Source organism: Equus asinus, chromosome X, assembly GCF_041296235.1.
Source record: "Equus asinus isolate D_3611 breed Donkey chromosome X, EquAss-T2T_v2, whole genome shotgun sequence".
Taxonomy (NCBI): domain Eukaryota; kingdom Metazoa; phylum Chordata; class Mammalia; order Perissodactyla; family Equidae; genus Equus; species Equus asinus.
This window is the reverse complement of record NC_091820.1, coordinates 28,797,739-28,818,782: the sequence shown is the minus strand read 5'-3', so window position 1 is coordinate 28,818,782 and position 21,044 is coordinate 28,797,739.

The following is a 21,044-nucleotide window of genomic DNA, read 5'->3' as shown; positions in this document are numbered from 1 at the left end:
ATAAGGTTTTGGATTTAATACCAAAATCAAAGGCAACAAAAGCATAAATACACAAGTGAGACTACATTAAACTAAAAAAGCTTCTGCTCTGCAAAGGAAATCATCAACAAAATCAAAAGGCAACCTATGGAATAGGAGAAAATATTTTTGCAAATCATATATCTGACAAGGGGTTATATCTAAAATATATATTCATACAACTCAATAGCAAAAAAATTAAATAATCCAATCAAAAGATGAGCAGAGGAACTGAACACGCATTTTTCCATAGAAGACATAGAAATGGCCAACAGTTACATGAAAAGGTGCTCAACATTGTTAATCATCATGGAAATGCAAATCAAAACCACAGTGAGATATCACCTCTTACATGTTGGAATGGTTATCATCAAAAAGACAAGAGATAAATATTGGTGAGGACATGGAAAAGGGGAACCCTTGTGTACTGTTGGCGGGAGTGTATATTGGTGCAGCCAGTATGGAAAATAGTATGGAGGTCCCTCAAAAAATTAAAAGTAGAACTACCATATGATCCAGAAATCCCACTTCTGGGTATACATGCAAAGGAAATGAAACCAGGATCTTGAGGAGATATCTGCACCCCCATATATTCATTGCAGCATTTTTTACTATAGCCAAGATATGGGGGGAAAAACCCAAGTTTCCATCAATGATGAATAGATAAAGATACACATACACACACACACTAGAACATTAGTCAGCCATGAGACCATGAGAAAGAAGGAAATTCTGCCATTTATGACAACGTGAATAGACCCTGAGGGCATTATGCTAAGTGAAATAAGTCAGACAGAGAAAGACAAATACTGTATGATCTCACTTACACGTGGAATCTAAAAAAGCCAAATTCATAGAAACAGATACCAGAATGGTGGTTACCAGGGGCTGCAGGGTGGGGGAAATGGAGAGATGTTGGTCAAAGAGTACAAAGTTCCAGTTATAAGATGAATAAGTTCTGGGGATCTAATATACAGCATGGTGATTATAGTTAATAATAATGCATTATATTCTTGAAAGATGCTAAGAGGGTAGATCTTAAGCGTTCTCACCACAAAGAAGAAATGGTAACTATGTGACATGATGGTGTAGTTAACTAATGCAATGGTGGTAATCATTTTACAGTTTAAATATATTAAATCAACCCATTGTACACTTTAAACTTACACAATGTTATATGTCAATTATATCTCAATAAAGCTGGAAAAAATAAATTAATGTGAATAAAATAAAAAATTCCGTTCCTCAGTCACACTAATCACACACACACAAAATGCAATCATATGACAAGATGCTAAAAATTAAATACAATGAAAGAAATTCAGAATTAAAATACTAATTTCTCTTTTCAGATGGATACAAATATTTGATGTTTGACAAAATCCAGGTTTGATTAGGGATGTATAAACAGGAGAAGATTTTGAATCAAGCAGATGGTAAGCATCAGGGCTTCCTATTGAGAGGTTTCCTTGGTGAGAAATTGCAGAAAAATCATAGAATTTGCCAAAATGTCCATATGGTGACAAGAGAAGATTACCAAATTGACCCTTTTGAGTGGTTTTAAAGCAGCTTTGGGCTACAAGCCTTAAGTTGTATATTGGTCACATCCATGAGCCACCTGTCCGAGACACACACACACACACACACACACACACACACACGTGCATTTAAGGCAGCTTAGGGTGGTTAAAGAGTCAGACTCTGCAGCCATCTCTCCTGGGCCCAAACCTGCTCTTTCTCTAACTATGTGACCTTAGCCATGTTACCTAATTGTTCACGGCCTCTGTTTCCCAATTTGTAAAACGGAGCTAATGTTATATCTACACATGGGGTTGGGTCAGGAGTAAATTAGTTAATGCATTTAATACTTAAAACTGGTCTGACACAAAGAAAGCACTTCACCATTATTATTATTATCATCATTAGTTCTATAATTAAAATATTAAAATACTAACGTTGGTTAACTATTGATATTGGAGTGATGAAGTTATAGATACATCCTTTAAATTTACTTTTACTCTTCTAGCTTATCTAAGTTCCCTAATAATATTGCCTCTATAATCATGAAAATTGTGGGTTTTTTTAAGATACTAACAATTCTGAGGAGTAACTCATTAAATGGTAAGCCCTTCTTGGACCCAAACAAAGTTGGATTTATGGTAACACTTAAAAGAGTCCGAATGATCTTTTTTAAAGTATTTAATGTTTGAATAATTTCCATATTGTGGAATGTGTAGAACAACACAAAGAAAATGGCAAAAATCGCAAAATCCAAAGACAGATACCATTACATTTTTGTTGTAATATAATTCTAGGAGGCTTCTGTGAACCATATACACCTGGGTTGAGTGTGGAGATGACTAGATGGAGGCAGTGCTGCCACCTCAGGACTTTTCCAGCCCCATCTTCCTGCAAATCTGTCATCCAAGACTTTATCAGCAGCCCTTGTGGTAGACTCTTCAGGCCAAAGAGGGAAGTTCTTTCGTGCTCCCCCGCTCTCAGACTTCTTTTTGTCAAATCAACTTTTCCTAATTCCACTCTCTCTCTCTGTCTTTCTTGCTTTCTTCCCTTTTCCTTCCGATCAAGCTAAAGGAATAAGCACCAATTATTAAGTAACTAAACCTTCCCTTCTGGGCATGATTTAAATTTGAAAAGTGTTAACATAATATAGCATATACAGATGTATGTGTGCGTGTGTGTGTGCGTGTGTGTGTGTGTGCGCCTGTGCGTTAATTCATCTCAGGGAACTTTAGAGAAACTACTGTTTTTTGGTTGGAAAGACTGGAGAAAGAGTTCAGAAAACTGCTGCTGCCCAACTACAGATTTCCCAGTTCAGATACTTTGAAAAAATCATCCTCCATTGTAGTGACTTAAAATCCTACACTCAAAGTGTTGGACTTTAAAATACTTTTAAAAACGTATTAGGAGAAGCGGTCAAGTTGATGCAGATAAGGTCAGAGTATACACTATATGTGCCATGCTATATGTATTATATAATATGCTATATAATATATATAATAGGTAAATATAATATATATACTAATATGCTATGCTTCTAGTGAACCTCTAGAGAGTGTCCTGCTCACTCTGAAGCCAGAGTCATAGTTTCTCTCTATCAACAATAAAAAGTGTGTTATAAGAATTCACATTTATAAAGAGGAAGAAGGGAAAATGCATTAGCACTGTGCTGTTGCAAAAGGCAGAAAAGGCATTTGATCAGATGATTGATTCTCATCTGTCATGAAAAGCTTTCTTATAAAGAGAAAAAAAAATCTCACTATGTTTCTAATAGTAAAACGGCTGATTCTCATTTCCTGCCTAATGAATTATTTACATACTCTACCGAAGGCCATTTATACTCCAACTACACTTAGACAATGTTCCAGAAGATGGCGCACTCATTTGTAAGAGAATCTCCTCTGAATTCAATATATGCTGTTCATTTATTCTATGAAAATGTTGGTGTGCTCCATCTCAGAGAGGAATGAAGACCCACATTATGATACATTTGCTCTTCTGTGATCACAGAGCAATGAGTGAATTTTTGCAAGGATGCCATTATTCGATCAATGGAAACAGACAGAATAGATAATTCAGAACCAAGCAAGAAAGAGCCGTTGGAATTCTAAGGCATGGCCCAGCCCTTTATTCAGGATACTTTGAGGTCCTGTTGCCATTTTCTGACTCTCCCCTACATTCCCACTCTTTGATAGTCTCCTCCAGGCACTAGCACTCCCTGACCTAGGGGATGTTCAGGGGAATTTGGAAGAAATGGCAGCCTTTAAACTGAGGATAGTGTTTTAGATATCTTGGGAAATCTTCCAAGTGACAAATAGGTTATCATTTTGGGACTTCCTTCTTTCCAAAGGCATATATTGACAATACCTAGCCCATTCATAGATAGAATAGCAGGTTTTCCTCTCACAGAGAAGCCCTGTTCTTGTTCTACACAGTATGTGGGAGGAAAGATGTATCTTGAAAGCCCTGCAGGCTCCTCCAGTCCTCGGCCCTTCATTACAGAGACAGCCTGGGAGCCTTACAATAACAGTAGTAGTGGCAGGTTGGTCCCCAGCCGGAGGTCCCAGTGCAACAAGGGGAAATACAAGGGAAATGGAGATCAGCTGCCTCCCAAAATGCTCAGAATGCCTTGTGTTTCTTATTTCATGTTGCTAGCAGTGTTAATTTCCCCATTAACACATTAGCTGGAGTAACTGTGGTGATTTTCCTGATTTGCCAGCAGCATATCACTTCCAATTATCAATTTGATATTAGCTTTGAGATAAAATGCATCTCTGTGTAAAGATATGACGGTGAAACAGAGAAATGGGCAACAATATGAATGCTTTGGTGGATTAACATATGGCAACAAGGAGTTGTAGGTGTGATTCATTAAAATTTGCTACAAGTCAAGGCCCTTTTCATGATTGGTAAACTTGGCCACATTTTAATGTGGCTTGGAATAGCCACAATCTCCTGAGGAATTCATCTGAAAATTTATCATTTGGGTGGAGGTTCCATGCTGTAATGGTAAGCATTCTGGACTCTGAAAATTTAGCATTTTGTTGAAAAAAAAAAAGACCTTTAAATTATTAATCCAATGGCTTTGCATCTCTAAATACTTCTGAATTTTAATAACCCAAGTGTCAAGACTGTGGCTATAAAGTTTTGCATTTTATTATCAATAAATTAAAAAGCTACAAAATTTTTATTTTGTAACTTCATGGAAATTATAAGATGTCCTTAGAGGTAAATTATTTTTCTTATTTCATTTTTAAATTATGACATTTCGTTGGACAGTTCTATGAGTTTTAACAGGTGTGTAGACTTGTGTAACTACCATCACTATCAGGATCAGAAACAGTGCCATCACCACAGAAAACTTCTTCATGCAGCCTATTTGTAGTAGTCAAATACTCTCCCACCCAAACTCCTGGCAACCATTGCTATGTTCTCCATCTCTATAGCTTTGCCTTTTTCTGAATGCCGTATCTCATATATGTATATATATATGTGTATGTAGGTAGGTATATGGCTATATATCATATATATGCATATTGTGTATATGTATATATGATTATATATTGTATGTATTGATAATCATACAATATGGAACCTTTGACTGGCTTCTTTCACTCAGCGCTTATCCAAGTTGTTGTGTGCATCAATGGTTCTTCCATTTTATTGCTCACTAATAACTTGTATGGATGTACCATATTTTTGTTTATTTGTTCTCCTATTGATGGACATTTGAGTTGTTTCCAGGTTTTTTTTTCTATGACAAATGAAGCTGCTGACAGACTAATACGATGACCCCTAAAGGTTCGCACCCTTGTATAATCCATAGGCCTTGAGTGTGAGAGACTTGTGAACGTGGTGAGATATCAATTCTGTGATTAGGTTATCTTATATGGTACAGTTTGCTCTACGAAAAGGAGATTATTCTTAGTGGATGTATTAGTCCACTCAGGCTGCCATAACAGAATACCAGTAACTGGGTAGCTTAACAGCAGAAATTTGTTTTCTTGTAGTGCCGGAGGCTGGAAATTCAGGATGACTGTGCCAGCAGGGTTGGTTTCTATTGAGGCTTCTCTTCCTGGCTTCAGGTGGTTGCCCTCTAGCTGTGTCCTTATATGGCCTTTTCCTCTGAGTGCACATTCTTCTGGCATCTCTTACTCTTCTTATAAGGACACCATTCCTATTTAAGACTCCATGCTTATGAATCATTTATCCTTAACTATTTCCTTAAAGGCCCTATCTCCAAATGCAGTCACACTGAGGATTGGGGCTTCAACACAGGAATTTTGGGGGAACACAATTCAGTTCATAACAGTGGGTCTGACCTAATCAGTTAAACTGTTAAAAGGGATTGGGCTATTCCTGGTAAAAGAGATTCAAAAGTGAGAGAGATTTGATACAAGGGAGATTCTGTATTGCTGGCTTTGAAGATGAGGGGACACACAGCAAGGGATGTAGGCAGTCTCTAGGAGCTGAGAAAGGCCACCTGCTGACAGCCTGCAAGGAAGCAGCGACCCAGTCCTAGACTGCAAGAAACTGAATTCCACCGCAACCTCATAAGCTTAGCAGCCGACCCTGAGCTCCAGGTAAGAACACAGCCTGACTGACAGATTGATTTTAGCCTTGTGTGGCCCTTAGCAGAGAACCCAGCCATGCTGTGCCTGGACTTCCAACCTACAGATCTTGAGCTAATAAATGGATGTCGTTTTAAGCTGCTAAATTTGCAGTAACTTGTTATGCAGAAATGAAAAACTAACATATATTTTAGTACCTGAAAATGACCTTGGTGTCTGTACTTTTGCCAATAACACACACCTTGATCACTGCAGCTTTATAGTAGATCAGAAAATTGGGTAGTGTGAGTACTCCAGCTTTGTTATTCCTTTTCAGAACCGTTTTGGCTATTTTAGTAATTTTACCTTCTGGTATAAATTTCAGAATCAGTCTAGGGATATTGTTTTATAAAAGAAGCTTACTGAGATTTTTATTGGGATTGCATTAAATCTTTAGATCACGTTGGGAAGAGATGGCGTTTTAACTGTATTGAGTATTGCAATCCGTGAACACAGATGGCCTCTCTAATTATTTGTATCTTGTTTGATTTCTTTCATCAGTGTTTTGCAGTTTTCACACAAGGATCCTGCATGTATTTTGTTAGATTTATACTCAAGCACTTCATTTTTTATACTGTTATAAAAAGTACAGATTTCTTAATTTAAAATTCAAATGGCTTATTGCTGGTATATAGGAAATCAATTGACCATTGTACATTGACCTTGTTTCTGAGACCTTGCTAATTTTGCTTATGGTTCCAGGAGTCTGGTTTTTTTTAAAGATCTTTTCATGCTTTCTATATCAACAATCATGCCATCTGTAAATAGAGATATTTTTATTTCTTTCTTTCCAAGCCATATACTTTTATTTCTTTTTCTTGCCTTATGGAACTAGCTAGGATTTGCAGAACAATGTTGAATAGGAGTAGCGAGAAAGGTTATCTCTGTCTTGTTTCTAATTTTTATTTTTTTCCATGGATCCCAAATTAAGCCAGTAACACTCTTGAGGAGTCCATTCTTCCCTGCTGATCAGCAAATATCCCTTGTCCCTTTTTTAAAAATATCGAGTGCCCATATATGAGTTGGTCTGTTTCTGTGTTCTCTGTTCTGTTCTATGCGGTCTATTTTCTGTCCAAGTACCAATCTCACGCATTCTTTTTTTTTTTTTTAAAGATTGGCACCTGAGCTAACAACTGTTGCCAGTCTTCTTCTTTTTTTTTTCCCTGCTTTTTTCTCCCCAAATCCCCCCAGTACATAGTTGTATATTTTAGCTGTGGGTCCTTCTAGTTGTGGCATGTGGGACGCTGCCTCAACATGGCCTAATGAATGGCGCCATGTCTGCACCCAGGATCCGAACCCTGGGCCGCCGAAGCGGAGCCAACGAACTTAACCACTCGGCCATGGGGCCGGCCCCCTCACACATTTTTATAATCATAGCTTTATAAGCATCAATATTCAGACAGGCAATTCTCTACCTTGTTCTCTAGGAGAGACTTTCCTTATCACTTTTCTACTCCATATAAATTTTAGAATCAACTTTTCATATTTTACAAAAATACTTTTGGGGGGCCAGCCCTGTAGTGTGGTGGTTAAGTTCAGCATGCTCTGCTTCAGTGGCCCAGGTTTGTGAGTTCTGATCCCGGGTGTGGACCTACATGACTCGTCAGCCATACTGTGGCAGCAACCCACATATAAAGTGGAAGAAGATTGACGTAGATGTTAGCTCAGGGCTAATCTTCCTCAGCAAAAAGAAAGAAATACTTTTGAGATTTTGACTGGTACCCCATTGATTCTATAAAGCAATTTGTGTAGAACTGATATATTCACAATATTGAATTTTTCAATTCATGAAAATGCGTATCTCTCCATTTATTTGTTTTCTTAAATTTCTTATCTCAAGGCTTTACTGTGGAGGTGAAGACCAGCAATACAACGTTGAATAGCTGTGTAGAGCATCCTCATCTCAAATGGAAGTCTTTTAAAGTGTCACTCGTTAGCAGATTAAAGAATTTCCTTCCTACTCTTAGGTTGCAAATAGGATTTTTTCCTTTTTTAAAATTTTATTGTGGAAAGAACACTTAACATGAGATCTACCCCTTAACAAAATTTTAAGTGTACAATATTTTTTCCGTTTTTATCCTGCATGTGCATTAAATTTTATCCAATGCTATCTTTCATTAAAATGATTTTATGAATTTTCCATCTTACAAGGATGCAATAATTTACACTAGCTGACTTTCTAATGGTAAATTAACCTGTTCCAAGTTCCAAGTGTATTATTCTTTTTATATATTGACGATTCCATTTGTTATCATCGTCTCTAGGATTTTTGCATCTGATGTTCACGAATGAGATTGACTTATAAGTTGGCCTTGTACTTTTCTCTTCAGGTTTCTGTATCTGGGGTCTGGTAACATAAAACTTGGTTTGGAAGTGTTTCTTTTTCCTGTCTTCTGGAAAAGTGTGTGAGATTAGAATCATTTTCTCTCGATCATTTGAGAGTACTTCATATGAAGTTGTCTCTTGCTCACCATCCAGGCAGCAGTGTTCCTGACAGTTCCTGGGGATGGGTACAGAGTGGGCAGCTTTGACCCTAGTTTTCACTTACCCTGACAGGGTAGCCCTTGAGGTACCAGATTTATGAGGGGAAGATTCTTGTCAGTGTCCAGCCTCTGGCAGGCCTGCACTTTGCCCTTTGTATCCTAAACCAAGATTTTGAAAACTTAAAGTCAAATTCAATAAATGCCCTCAGGGCAAAATTTGCTTCCATGCTCAGATTAATTATCTGGTTCCAGCCTTCACTTAAATTTGGCCTGATCATTCTTTCCTGTTTTATCAGCTCAGCAATGTTTTTAAGAGCGTTAGTTTTTATATTTCATCTGGCAGTTTTGGTTGTTTTTGGCAAGAGGCTCGGTCCAAACACCTGGCCAGCTATGATACCAAAATAGAAGTTAGATTTGCACTTATATTTCCATGAACTTTGGTCAGCTTTTCCTTTCCAAAAAAGGCATTCATTTTGGATCAAGAGGAATTTCAGTTCACTTCAATTCCTTTTATATGCCAGCCACAGTGTTGGAATATGGATGGTACATTTATGAATAAGACCTTCAGAAATTTCCATTCCAACAAATGTAACAAACATTAAGGACTAGCAGGAACTTCAATTCTTTTATATTACTTTTTAAAGACTTTATTTGTTTAGAGAAATTTTAGATTTACAATAAAATTCAGGGGAAGGTACATTCTGCACAACCTCTTCGTCAGCATTTGCTGTCGTCACTGTTCTGGATTTTGGCCATTCTAATAGGTGTGTAGCGGTATCTCACTATTGTTTTAATTTGCATTTCCCTGATGACATATGACATGGAGTATCTTTTCATATACTTATTTGCCATCTTTATATCTTCTTTGGTGAGGGGTCTGTTAAGGTCTTTGCTCCATTTCTTAATCAGGTTGCTTGTTTTCTTATTGTTGAGTTTTAAGAGTTCTTTGTAATGTTGGATAACAATCTTTAACAGATGTGTCTTTTGCAAATATTTTTTTCCCAGTCTGTGTCTTCTCTTCTAATTCTCTTGATATTCTGTTTCACAGAGCAGAGGTTTTTAATTTTAATGAAGTCTACTTTATCAATTTATATTACTTTTTAATTTAGACCTCATTTGTATTTCCATTCCCTCATTTCATTCTTCAGAATTGATTTACTATAGGTAATTTCAATGTTACCCCCTGCTCTTGGGTGCCAGACTCAGACTCAGACTCAGACTGAGATGCAAATTTCTGATTCAGAGTGATTAGCCTGAATCGTGCTATCACTGCAGAAATAAACAGAGGGATACATTATAACCACAGAGAATGTAGGAGGATATGAGAACAGTCACAGCAACATTGTGCAGAGCTGTCAGGAGTGTGATATTGTTCAGGCTAGTTTGAATCTTGGGTAATGTAGGTTTAGGAGGTGTGAACGTTCCAGGGTGGAATTCCCTGGTGAAATGTACTCTGAACACTAGTTTGGAGAAAGAAAGGGAGCTGGACTGATTGTAATGTACCTTTCAAGCTCCAGAACTGCAGGGGAAGTCCATAGAGCTGGGATTTGGGGAAAAGCCAAAAAGTACTCCTTTTACAGAGGGGCTTTCTATACCAAATAAAAAACGAATTTAAAACATAAGCCTGTGTGGAACTGAGCTGAGCCCCCATAGGTTGGTGAATTCCTACTGACAACTGGAAGAGGGGAAATTCCTTTAAAGTTTCTCAAATTTGTATCTTCAAACAGGCCAGGTTTTATAGTTACCTACTGCTAAAATAAACTAGTCTCTATTGACTTGCAATGATCAGCTTTTTATAAGTTTTGGGGGCGGTGGGATGTTTATCTTTCCATTTCCTCACAGTTCATGATTGAGCACATGCAAGTAATATAAATATTAGTCTATAAAGATCTATCAACGTATCATTTATTTTTGGCAGCTGTTTATACAAAAGAATTTCAAAAACTGATTAAGAATGAGTTACATATTCTTTTGGGGTATTTTTCTGGCTTTGAACAAATAAAAACTTATATCTGTAAAGTTTAAAAGGATTTTTCTTGTCTATCAAGTTTATATTCAACAAGGATTGGAAGCCCAAACACACATATGTGCATTTTATCAAGCTAGCTAAAGTGAAGACTTTAGTATCTTAAAACGGGAGCTCATTTTGAAAGTCTTGCTTATGTTTGAGAAAATAAAAATCTAAAATTTGCAGTCTACTAACCAGAAGCATAGGTGAGGTAAGCCTACTTGACATCTGGAAACTTCACACAAAGGAAGCTATTTCTTGATAGTGAAGAAAGGAGACGTGGTCCTCAAAGCAGCTTCGGGCTTCAGCACCTACTGGGTGTAGGTAAATTGACCTAATAGCAGGTGGAGGTCCAAGTACTGGAGACCTAAGAACTGAGTAGCTAGAGAGGGGTAAGGGAACGATTCTCTTTATGGCTCTCCCCAAATAGCACATTCTTCCCATAAGCAAATAAATGAATGTAAACTAAAACTAATTAAAGCCCACTTCGTAAACTTTTACTAGGCAAATCATCTATATTAGTTCTAACCTTTACCACCACCAGGACAAATAAGCACTATTATTACTCCCATTTTACAGATAAACCACTGAGTCACAGACAGGTTGTCTAAGGTGACTAGTAATTGTAAAACTAGAACTCGAAATCATTTATTTCTGACTCCAAATCTTGAATTATTTCCGCTACACTGTCAGCTTAATGTTTAACGTTGTGACCAAAGAAAATGTGCATAACTTCACTTGATACCTATTTAAAACTGCATATGAGAGTCATGCAAGTAAGCCCGCTCAGTGCTCAGTATAGTTTACATAATCTACATTTCCAGTGTTTCCTCTTTCTCTGATATCTGTGCCTTTCAGTGCTGAAAGTACTATCTGAAATTAAGTGCAACTTAATCTTCTTTTTCACATTAAATATTTAAAGTCTTACTCAATGTACCTTTCTCTGAGTTTTTTCCTTCTTACTGTCTTCTGAATGGCCATGGTTAGAAATAAATGCCTGGAAATGCTAAAGTTAAGAAGAGATAAAATATTTGACTGAAACTTCTTCTCACTATAGTCGTTTTATCAAAAAGTATAAATAACATATATTTAATCTTTCTTTGTTCCTGAGAAGGAAGAGAAATGAGATAGAAAAGTATTCTGGAGGAAGAGGGCATAGAAAAGTGAGGGAAAATATATTGAGACAAAAATACAATGACTTCCCCTTTGGATCTCAATGCTCACACATTGGTGAGAGAATTTGGGCATTCCTGTGACATGAGTTTGCTGCTTATTTGGAAAATCTTTTGAATGTAATCTTTACTGATAGAGAAAGATTTCTAGACCAGGAATTGTAAATAGACTTGATTAAACAAGAGAATGGACTTGATTAAGTGTGATAATGTATGTAGACATTCCTGTTATCCAAGAAGGACTCAACTAACACATATCCCTATTTATTTCTCTCCTTCTTTACTTTTTAAAATTATTTTCTCTGGAAACTCTGATCTTGTACAGAAAGCACTATTTGGAATGTTAGATAATGTTAGATAAACTTGTTTTCATATCCTGATTCTGCCTCCCCATAGCTATATGATCTGGGGCAAGACACTTAAATTCTCCAAGGCTTAGTTTCTTTATCTGAAAAATGTATTCACGGGGTTATTATGAGTCCTTCATACGACACTGTATTTAGGGAAAATACATACTAAAATGTCTGTGGTTAGATTACAATTATTCAATGGCACATCTGTCAATAGGGAAATAGATTTCCAAGGAATGAATTTACATTAAACGATTTATTTAGGTCTCCATGAGGTTGCAGGAAAGACTCAGGATCTCATGAGAGACCCTGAACCAGCCAGGGCCACCCAGCTAAGCCGCTCTCAAATTCCTGACTCACAGACAGTGTGAGATAGTAAATGTTTGTTGCTTTAAGTCACTCAGTTTGGGGGTAATTTGTTATACAGCAATATATGACTAATACAAATTTCTTAAAGGATATACGTAAGATTTCTAGATGTAACTGGCTACAATTTGTGGACATGTTGAAGTTATCAGTGAAAGAAAGAAAGGCCTAGATAATTATTGAAGTGAAATGAGGAAAGGGATGATAATTTGAGAATATAAACAGGCCTATCTTCAAGGATTATAGATTCACCCTTCTTGTTATTGTTTGTTGGTTTTTTCCAATAGCATTTCAAAGTAAGGATGTTCTCTTGACTAAATGAAGTATCTTTTGACAGAAGATGTAGTTTATGTTGCACGAATGATATTTTTGATGGTCAAAAAGAAGTGTCAAAGCCCAGTAGTCAGAGACAGCTAGGAACACACTTGTAGTCCAACAAAGTCAGGTTTATTTAGTAGACTGCAGCAAATGAGAACATACCCTACATGGAACCTTGGGGAATCTCAGTAACGTGGTTTTAAGAGGGGCTGTTTGTAGGTCTGGGCTTGTGCTTGGTATTCCCAAAGGAGATTAGGGACTCCTGTCTTGGATTGAATCTTGTCAAGAAGAAGGAGCAGTTTAGCAATTAGATTCTCAGTAATCTTGGTTCACAAGGTAGGGTGATAATGCTGGCCTGGGGACTTCATTAATAAGAAAACAAAAATCACTCAGAAAAGGGGTTATTAGTCCTGTTTTAAGCTGTGGTGTGGTCTTGTGTATAAACACTGTTTACATGACTTTGTCCATGTCCCATTCAAAACACTCTTTTACTAGTAGTGCTGATTTTCACTTTCTCAAGAGAATATTTTGACACAACCATGAGGCGATGAGTTGTAAGAGCCAGTGTAGGTCCACTGGATTGGCACATGCTTTCACCTGACTTCACAACAGTTGACAAATAATTGAAACAGTAAAGCAGGACAAGACCTTAGAAATTGTCATTTTATGGATTGGGAGTCTGGAGCTTGGGGAAATGGTAATTAGCTCAGAATCATCCAAGTTGTTTGTGCCAGAGGGAGGATTAGAACCTAGATCTTTGACAATTCACCCAGGACCCTTCACATGAAACCAGTCCACCCTTGTAGTCACGGTGACTGGAGCATCAGGGACAGGTGTGAAGCGTTTGCAAGTGATTTGTTACTTATCAGAGATAAAATACTGAAGGGGTGCTCTATAACCATTTTCCCACCATAAAAATTTCACACGTTCAATCAAAGTAAAATTATCTCTTGACTTATCTTCAATCCCTTCTCTCATCCCTACCACCATATAACTTTATTATGAGTTCATTCTATATGGATATAAATGTGCATTTGACTGTTAATGTAAATATAATAATATAGTAGTACATATTGTTTCGCAATTTTCTTTCCCCCTAGTTAATAATACATATTAGAGATTGTTCCATATCAGTGTCTGTAAAGTCTGGAAACACAGATAGCATTATTTTACAGAATGAAGGTGTCCTTGCTTATATTCTGTATACTTTTCTACATCTCCAGACTTTATATACACTCTATAAACAGACCTACCTTTTTTTCCTATATTAAAAAAAAAGTAAAGTAGATAGCTAACCATTTAATTAAAACACTCACAAGTATTTTCATGCAAAAATTATCTTGAGTAGTAAAGGTATTGAGATACATAATCAATGTGCTAGGTATTTTTCATGAGAATTTGTGGGCTATTTTTCCCATGGGTCATGAGAAACATGAGAAATAAAATACATAGTTTGAATACTGCTTGTTTTAGTCCATTCAGGCTGATATAACAAAATATCATAGACCAGGTAGTTTGTAAACAACAGAAATTTATTTCTCACAGTTCCGGAGGCTGGGAAGTCCAAAATCAAGGTGCCAGCATGGCTGAGTGAGGGCCCTCTTCTGAGTTGCAGACTTCCGGTTGTATACTCACACGGTGGAATGGGCCAGGGCCCTATGTGGTGTCTCTTTTGTAAGGTATTAATCGCCTTCTTGAGGCTCCATCCTCATGGTCCAATTACCTCCCAAAGGCCCCACCTCCTAATACCATCATATCAGGCATTAGGATTTCAACATATGAATTTTGGGGAAACAAACATTTAGACCACAGCACTACTATGTTGTATCTTTCTGTCGTGTATAAACTTATGCCTGCATTTCCAATTCTTGATCTTAAAGGTACCGTTCACAAAATACGGCTGATCATGAAGAAATACGATGATAAAATATCAAGTAGCAGATTGAAAAAGACTCACAAAACATAATATCCTAGTCTTGATTTCCAGAGGCTTAAGTGCTCCAATATTGAATGCAGGACCAGTGAGGGATTTTCCGTTTGTCCCTTGAGAGTTTGTTATATCATTTGTATGCTGTATCGGGCTGAAGCAGTTTCTTACTCTAGTCCATATTATCATGGCACTGTTTTACAGCTCTCTAGGCTTATTTCGTTTTATTTACATTCTTTTCATGAACCTACAAACATGAGTAAATCCAGCCTGCAGAACCAAGTCTCTACCTTTGGAATCCAGCTTTTATGTCTTTATTTCATTTTTCTTTGTCCAATCTCATGTACTTTGTTATTAATCCAGAATAATTTGTCCTTCCATATGTTTCCCTATTTCTTACAAGATAAAGTTTTCATAGAAAGAAATCTTCTATGCAGTATGTGAAATTAATTCCTCCGTGGGATTTTAATACTTTCTTCTCCATTTGCTCCCATATTTGGCTGTATGTTATACTTCATTATAAAGCAATTAAGCTTTAAAATGGATAAAATACAGAAGTAGATAGTGTAGCAATACTTCATTTAATTCAGGGTGTTTTAATGGCACATTAAACACGCGCAGTTCACAATGACCATGATATATGTTAAGTAAAAAACTTGAAATAGGAACTTTTTTTGTAAATATAACAAATGAACTTCTAATAACAGCTACTTTTAATGTGTTCACTGTTCTATAAAATTATAACATGGCAACTGTCACTGGAAACCTGCTCTATTAAGAACAGTAAATTAAGAGTCTTAAATTAGTTTCTCTTGGTTACTGAGATTAAGATAAAAAGTCAAAAGTGCATACTGCTCATATAACTTTTTAATTAAACTGTGATTATTATGTGTCATAAAATGGCATGTTACATGCTGTATTTAATAGGCCCGTGCCACTTTACAGAAAAGAAATACCACTGTATTTGCTTTCACTAGGTAATCTCTGTCCTCTGTTCCACATTTTTAAAAAAGTATTTTCTAGAACAGCAAGTAGGTCACTGAATGTTAGATTGCAAAGTCTGTGAGTCCGTGCAGAAGTAGTCTATCTTAAGTGACCATCAGTTGCTTATAAACAGCCCAGTAAGTAACTGGTTAGTACTAAGCTATCTGACTGAGTTGACTGGTTTCTCACAGAATTAAGATGCATTGATTACCTCAAAATGATGAACTGGCATACTGTAGACTAAGATAGAATTAATAGTTCACTGAACTTTAGAGACAGTTAAGACCTTAAATTAGGTTCCTCGATCTCAGCACTATCGATGTTAGGGGCTGGATAATTTTTGTTGTAGGTGGCTGTCCAGGGTGTTGTAGGTTGTCAGCAGCATCCCTGGCTTCTCCCCATTAGAAGCACCAGCAGCACTCCTCCTCAGTTATGACAACCTGAAATGTTTCCAGATTTCACCAAATGTCTTCTGGGGACACAGTCGCCTGTTTTTGAGATCCACCGCCTTAGAGAATATCTGCTCCAATACACTCATTTAGCAAAGGAGAAAACTGAAAGCCAGGTATATAAAATTACTTGGCAAAGATCTCTAAAAGAGTCATATGAACATTATTCTGATTGAATAATCATTAAACATTATTACTTCCAATTTTACTTTCATAAAATATTTTATAAAGCTCACGTAATAAGCATATTCCCTTGATTTTGGGATTATTATCTAGATTGTGAATTTGAAGTAAATACATCTCACCATGTAGGTTTAGTAAGTTATGTTCTCCTAGATAAACCAAGGTTTCAGATGCAAGTGTTTTATTAAGGATTTGGTCCCAGGAGAAACTATTAAATGAGTAAAAGAGGCAGATAGAAAAGGGGAGGAAGACAAATAAATGTATAATTTCAGGTGAGGTCTCAAACCCAGTTTAATCCTACAGGGAGATCTGGAGCATAAAGTACACCTCAAAAGTGTTTGGCTTTGGGAGCTGGCCTGGTGGCACAGCACTTAAGTTCACGTGCTCTGCTTCAGGGACCTGGGCTTCGCTGGCCCAGATCCCGGGCGCAGACCTATGTACCGCTTATCAAGCCATGCTATGGCAAGCGTCCCACATATAAAGTAGAGGAAGATGGGCACGGATGCTAGCTCAGGGCCAGTCTTCCTTAGCAAAAAGAGGAGGATTGACAGTGGATGTAAGTTCAGGGCTAATCGTCCTCCAAAAAAGAGAAGTGTTTTGGGCTTTGAGGCAAAGGAGCTGTTCTGTTGTTGGCTATGGACCATTCTGGGACTGCATGCAGGAGTGTAAAATTCCTAGGCACTTCCAATTCTCTTTACTGGGAAAAAGGCCATGGATTGTCTGGGGATTTGGAGGTGGGGGGAGAGCAAGGAGACTCTGTGTGAGCAAGGAGGCTCCAATGGCAGGGGTAATCCTCTGAGAGTTACACGTATGACACCTCAGTGGCAAAGCATGCAGAAGCCTGGAAAGGGATACACAAAGCTGGTAGGAGGTATCTGAGTGTATCTGGGCAGGGAACTAACAGCGTCTGCTCCAGTGGCATTGTAGAAAAACCAGGGACTTTAGAGACAGAGCAATATATAATCAACTTCTGGCCTTGCTACTTCTTGCAAGACTTTGGGCAAATTACTTGAATTTATAGACCAACAGTTTCTTTATCTTTAAACTTGAGGCAGTAACACCTAACATATCTCATATGATGTTGTGGGAATTAAAATACATAATAAAAAACATAATAAAGATGGCGACCATATAACAGGGCTGTTATTGTGCTTTTCAATTCATGAAAAAGTATATCTTCCCATTTGTTTAGGTCTTTTAAAATTTCCCTCATTAAGGCTACAAAATGTCTTTGTAAATGTCACATACATGTTGTGTTAGAGGTATTCCAAGATACTTGACATTTTTAATCCTATTGCAGATGGTATTTCTTATATATATATATATATATGAAATCTATATTTCTTATATATATATATGAAATTTAAAATTTCAGCCTTTTTCCCTAATATGTAGAAATACAATTGATTTTGTTATGAGGAATTAATATGCAGAAAACTCATCATTTCTAACACATTTTTCCTTAGATTAGTGTGGATTCTTCACATACACAATCACATCACTTGTGAATAATGACGGTTTTCTTTCATGCTGTACACTTTCACTATGTTTTGTCTATACTATCTGCCTTATTGTGAAGGTGGGGATCTACAATACAATGTTGAATAGCCATGTAGGACATCATTGTTTCAACTGAAAGTCTTTCAGAATTTCACCAGTGACTGATAATCTTTAGCAGGTGAAAGACCTGCCTTCTATTACTAGGCTGCTAAGAAGATTTTTCCTTTTTCTTTTATCCTGAATGTATGTTCCAATTTATCAAATGCTTTTTTTCACTAAAATGGTTATGTGAATTTTCTCTTACAATAAAGCAAGAATTTATATTAACTGACTTACTAATAATAAGTTAGCTTTCTCCAAGTGTATTGTTCTTTTATATATTGCAAAGTAAGTAAACTATTATCATGTCTAGGACTTTTGCATCTATGTTCATGAGTGAGATTGACCTGTAAATTGGCCTTCTTGTACTTTTCTCCTCGGGCTGCTGTATCAGGGGTCTGGTAGCATGAAACTGAGTTGGGAAATGTTCCTTTTTCCTGCCCTCTGGAAAAATGTGTGTGAGAGTAGAATCATTTGCTCTTGATCATTTGAGAGCACTAGAAGACATCTTTTGCTCACCATCCAGGCAGTGTTCCTCGCAGTTCCTGAGGGTGGGTACTGTGTGAGGCAGCTTTACCTCTGGCTCTCCCTCATCTAGGGCTACCAGATTTAGCTAACAAAAAAGCAGGGCACCTAGTTAAATTTGCATTATTTTAATTGCCTATATTAGTTTGCAAAGGCTACCATAATGAAGTAGCACATACTGAGTGGCTTAAACATCAGAAATTTATTTCCTTACAATTCTGGAGACTCTTAAGTCTAAGATCAAGGTGTCAGCAAGGGTTGGTTTCTTCTTAGGCCTCTTTCTTTGGCTTGTAGATGGCTGTCTTCTTCCTGTGTCCTCACGTCACTTTCCCTCTGTGTATAGGTGTCCTAATGTCTTCTTCTTATAAGGACACCAGTTATATTGAATTCTGGCCCACTCCGGTGATCTCATTTTAACTTAACTGCCTCTTTAAAGACCCTATCTCCAAATACAACCACATTCTGAGGCACTGGGGGTTAGGACTTCAACAAATCAATTTTGAGAAAACACAGTTAAATCCATAGCATTTTCTATGTATATACACATTCAAATCAAAAGAAAAAAAAAACATTTCCCAAGATATAGTTATACAACAACATGATTTGTTGTTTACCTGAATTAAATTAGAAACACCCAAATTATGTACCTTTTTCTTTAGTTATATTCCACTGATGATTTACCTCTCTTTAACAGTTTCTTCTTTTACAGAATTGCTTATAAAATTCCTTGCAGTTTCAGTTTTTCTTCCATTTACATTATAGCATAGCTTTTACAGGGGTCACTTTCAACTTACTTCATTATTTTGTCCTTTGAAAATTCATTAATGAGAACATACGCTCAACATTAGCATAACTGAACATACACTGGCAGAGTTAACCATTCTGAGAACTGCTCTTCAAATTTGCTTTGTTAAATCACGTAATACCATTTTTCACGGCATAGCTCACTTTTCCATTGTTCAGGATTGTGTTGCATCTCAACATTTTTTAAAAATGTTGCCCACTAACAAAAAAGAGCATTGTCCTTAATTGTTATCCTTTTCTTCTTGTTTCCATGCTGGAAGAATATTCGGAACACCCATGTTACTAAATCAAATTATTCAAGTAATGAAATCCATTCCAAGTGATCGTCTTGACAAATTCCATAATAATTACCCACTTCGAGTCAGAATTTCTTTTCTTTTTCATAAGTAATGTTGTTCATTTTAGCAACAGCCTTGACACATAAAGGGAAACATTTTTCATCAATTCTAACAGATTCAACAAGTTCCTTTAATCAACAGAGAGTACTTTAATAACCTATTTGTTCTTTTTTCAATGCGCATAATCCTATTGCTAGAGAAATATTGAAAAATATGACGAAGAAATAAGTAGAGTTTTCTCAGTGATTTGTTTAAAAAATCAACAAGAATTCTCGGGGCTTTTTCTTCAGAATTAATATGTGATATCAGTGCTTCCAATAAACTGAAGATTCTTTCATCTGCATTTGTTAAAGAGAGCCAATGGATTTTTGAATGAGGATTCTGAATGCCAATAAGCTCACCCAAATCCTTTAATAACTCAGTTCAAAGAATATAAATGCTGAAGTAAGAATCATTTTATGACTGCTACTTCAATTTCAATAAAAAGGACATCAGATGTTGTTCGAGTTGCCTTCTGCAGAATATGGGCAGTACGGCCAACATCTACCATAGAATCATGCACGCTTTACATCAACTTTAACGACTTTAATTGCTAACTAAAGAAAGGAAGAAAAAGTCTGCAAAAATTTGCTATTGTTTCCGAAGTCACATTTCCAAAGGACTTTACTCATAATAGCCTTATAAGAAAACCTTTTTTCATGAGAAAACTATTTCACCAGCAAAGGAAGAATGTATTCTGTATTGTCATTACATGCCTCCCTGCATCTGTGGCCATGACATAAAAAAGGTGAGGCATTTAGACCTTTGATAATCTCTGTAATAGTAAATGGAGCTATTATATTTTTTATTATTGCGGTAGATTTGGACCTGGCACTTGAAAATTTGCTTTCAACTCGGGGTGAAAGATTGGTGATGATGCACAGTGTAGCAGGCCAATACAACTTCTGCTGTGATTATTTTGTCTTCTTAATCTGAACAAATCTTAAACCAAAAAAAGGCATTATTTTTTAATGTCATTGGTACTAGTTAAGGAAATATACTTCTCTCATGCTCAGTTGCTAGTGTATGCGGGTTTATATCTGACTTTCCGCCACTTTCAACATTGAGTGAATAATTACATACTGCGCAAAAAGCTTTGAAAGGACATGTTCTTCATTTAATAAATGTCCACTGTTCGTAGGATTCATCACAGCATTTGCACTTGTGTTTGGGCACTTTGACGTTCAAATTATACAAATAAAAATAGATGAAAGCAATCATTGCAAGAATTGAAAAGATTGAATTTGAAAATCTGACAGCCACATCGGTCAGTGTGTCTGTCACTCACAAGTCTGAACAAGTCCATAAATGACATCTAACGGTTGAAAAGTTGTGAACTTGTGAACTAAGAAT